A 3,838-nucleotide genomic window follows, 5' to 3' on the forward strand; every position below is an offset into this window, starting at 1 on the left:
GTTTCTGATCTTATTGACCACACTTCTACAAGATGGGACATGGGGAAACTCACTAAGGTATGCATACCAATTGTGCCAGCCATTCTTAGTATACCATTGTCCACAAGGGACATGGAAGATAGCTAGCATGGAATTTTGAAAAAAAAAAGGTGGCAGTTTCACAATCAGATCAACATATAAAATGTTGATCGCAACCAAGGTGAGACGGGAAGCATGGTTAGATGGCTCCTCTAACTCATTGAGCAATGACAGCGACGCAGCAACATGGCAAATGTTATGGAAAACTCTAGCCTCAGGCAAGATACGCGTGTTTCTATGGAGGCTACCAACCGAGGATGTAAGAGCTCGCAGAAATATGTCTACTACAAGTCTACGAGCTCCTGTGCACTATGCAGAGTTGCGGACTCTTGGAGACACTCTTTCCTTGAATGTATAATAGCAAGATGTGTATGGGCACTAGCTAATGGTGATCTGGCCGAGCATCTATGCAAAACGATGTAACTGTGTGCAAAGCAATACTTGTTCTCGTCTATTGACACTCTTTTGCATGAATCTTTTGTCAGGTTATCAGTGACAGAGTGGACTATATGGCAGGCAAAGAAAAAGGTGATCCATGAGGAAATCTACCAGATTATAGACAGATCTTTTTCTAAAGTCGAGATAGTCCTGCAGAAAAAAAGCAACAAATCAGACACACGGAGGAATGAAACTATAAGACCAAAAGCACCTCTGGAGGGTTATGCAAAGATTCAGGTGGATGCTAGCCTAGCTCGATCAGGCTCATTGGGGGAATTCGTGCCTACTCGGCATTTCACGAGTTTTGAAAATGCAAGAAAGGATACTAAATCTCGCTCCGGCAGCTGCTGTGTGCCGGGACGCTGGATGTTATTTCTTCGGTAGTTCAGCCCTGATTGTTCTCTGAGTCATCAATGTTGCAGCATTGGAAGTGATGGCCTGTCGAGAGGTTTTGTCTCTTGCTGAAGATTTATTACTTTGAAATTTTGTTGTGGCCTCAGACTTGAAACAAGTGATCAACGACATTGACAAAGGCACGGGTAGCAGTTACGGGCATAATCAGGGAGATCAAGCATAGAGCAGTAGTCTTCAACTGCAAATTCACTTTTGAAGGTCGAGCAGCGAATACAGAACAGATAGTTCAGCTAAGTTTTCAAATCCTCTGGATGAGGGGCGCCACTTGTAGTTCTACCACCCCCATGATCCATATTGTATTCCACTTCATGTGGTTTTTGATGAGTAAACTTTGCTTTTCCCCTAAGGAAAAACACATGAAATCTGTTCTAACAAAAAGCACCGGTAAATCTTAAGACCAAGCGCTCGCTATCTGGTTCTACGAAGCAAATGTTAAGGTGCCATGGATTATGAAGATGAGGGAGACCAACGAGGCGGCGACGAGCTTGACGGGCAAGGCAGCCAACAATGTGTAACTCCCACTTCTCCATGCTCGATCAAGGCACCAGCAAGTAATGTTGGATCAAGCGAGCGACAGGGGTGACTGTTTCATGTTTGTGTTTGGTTCTTGAAGCCATACCAGCAACTCTTCTAGTCTAGTTCTTAGAAGTGCACATATTCTGTTCATCATAGTTAACTTCAAGTTGAACGCTATGGTACATTAAAAGTTGCTGAAATTAAATTGCAGAAAAATGACCACGAACAAATTCATTGAAAATAAACATCCTTCACACATATTGAATCATCACAGCAGAAGTAGCATCGGCCAAATGTTCTGGAGTTCGATGCTTTTTCACTAGCTAGGTGAGATGAAATAAAAGGGATTACAAGATCCTACTACACAACACTACTCCTTAGAAAGGAACTAGAGTCGCCGTGATAGACTTGTAACAATTACCACTTGTAGTACAGAGTGAAGGCTAATGTGCGCGCAGAAAGAAGGAGGGCATGGGGAGCATGCTGGGGTCCGGCGACGCGTAGAAGCTTGGCCCGGCGAACACGGAGTTCTGCGGTGCCGTGGCGGTAGCCTTAGTCTGAGGCATGTGCTCCGGATGAGGCTTCTTGTGTAAGTCCCAGCGCTCTGCCGAGGATGCGCGACCAGGGCTAGGAAGGCGCTTGTTGTTGCCGTCATGGCGGCCGCGACCTGCGGGCGGGGACGCGCTGCACGAGGTCGCGAGTTTCTTGCTGTCCCAGCGTTCGACGGAGTCGGCGCGTCCGGGGCTCCCGGCGCTGTATGAAGATGACGATGACAACGACGATGACGACACGGTGGTGCGGGGCTTCTTGTATTTCTTGTCCGAGTCCCACCTGTCGACGGAGTCGGCATGACCGATGCTCTCGCTGCCCGACGACGACGAGGAGGAGCAGATGGAGCTGCATGGCTTTTTGCCCGTCTTGTTCCAGTCCCACCTCTGGACGAAGTCGGCGCGGCCATGCATGGCGGACACCAGCATGGTGAGGACGACACCGTGCGGCGTCGGCAACAGCGGCAGCATCTTGCTCTTGGGCGGCGTCGGGAGGATCGGCAGCATCTCGCTCCTGGGCGGCGTCGGGAGCAGCGGCGGGAGAACAGCTTCTGCTACTGCCGCCATTGCTGTTCGTGGATCAGCCGGCACGTACGCGCGAGAGGGAGATGTCGATGCCTCGATGGATTGTTTGATGGAGACGATGGGAAGAACGCCACAAAGCAATTGCTCTTTGTGCCGATTGATATGGAGCACATATTTATAGTAGCTCGGTCGCTAGCTGTGTGCGTTCCTTCTCGACTCGGATAGCTAGCTACTCTCGGAATCGCATGCGTAGGGAACACGGAAATGAGGCTACGCGCTGCCCAGACCGAAACGCACACTGTTTTCGTTTTTTTCTTTTCTTTGTCTTATTGTCTTACTATATCCGCTCACGTATTTTGCTATCATTTTGTACGGGGTAATACTGTTTTATTCCAGGATTATAGAGTTACAATCAAGAGGCAAGATCATCTTAGTACATGGGACCGTCTATGTTGCCACATAGCTGTGCTACGCTTTTTGTACGGTTGTATCTCGCCAAACAATCTGCTACTCTAGTTTGACTGTGATGAAGCTTTTGTGGATAAACACCAGGTTCTCTCTAAGGGCCTTACGGAGAGCGAACAAGTGATTCATATGTGAATATTGATAGGGCCACAAATGAATCGGACTGCACTACAACTGGATGTCATCCCATCGTGGCATCCTAGTATCATACCAGCCATCGTCGTACCATCACTCTTCGAAGATGCCCCATCTACTGATAGTGCCAACGGGTCCCTAGGTGGTGGAATCCAGGCCAAAGAACTTGTTGCGATCATCGGTTTTGGCCTTTCAGGTTCCAACACAAATAGCATTTTACCCTTCGGAATGTCCTCCGTCGAATATCTGTTAGCTGAGTCAAGCGACTGCCAGTAGATCCGAAGAAACTCTACCAAAATTTCGAGAGGAGGTATTTCTTTACAATGCGTAGCATCAGTCCGTAACTTCCATATACGCCAAATTAACAAGATTATCCTGCCCCTTGTGTCCTGGTCACAACCGTCGATAACATAAAGCAACCAGTCCTGCCTGGCCTCACACAGAAGCTCATTGGCCGGCATCGGCTGGAGCTGGCGCATATGATAAGATCCACTGCATAATCACATGTTATTAATGCATGAAATGATGATTCATAATGATGCTACTTTGCTGCCATTGGTGACGCATATTTAGGTTTCAGTCCAATACATATACGAAATAGTTTTCTCTCTGAGTGAACGATTAACAAAAACATTACACCTCTCTGACGGCAGTTTTGAAGCTTTCTCTCGTGAAATTGCTCGTTGCCGTTGGATCAAACGCACTGATCTTGAAGTAGG

Source organism: Triticum aestivum, chromosome 6D, assembly GCF_018294505.1.
Source record: "Triticum aestivum cultivar Chinese Spring chromosome 6D, IWGSC CS RefSeq v2.1, whole genome shotgun sequence".
Lineage (NCBI taxonomy): Eukaryota > Viridiplantae > Streptophyta > Magnoliopsida > Poales > Poaceae > Triticum > Triticum aestivum.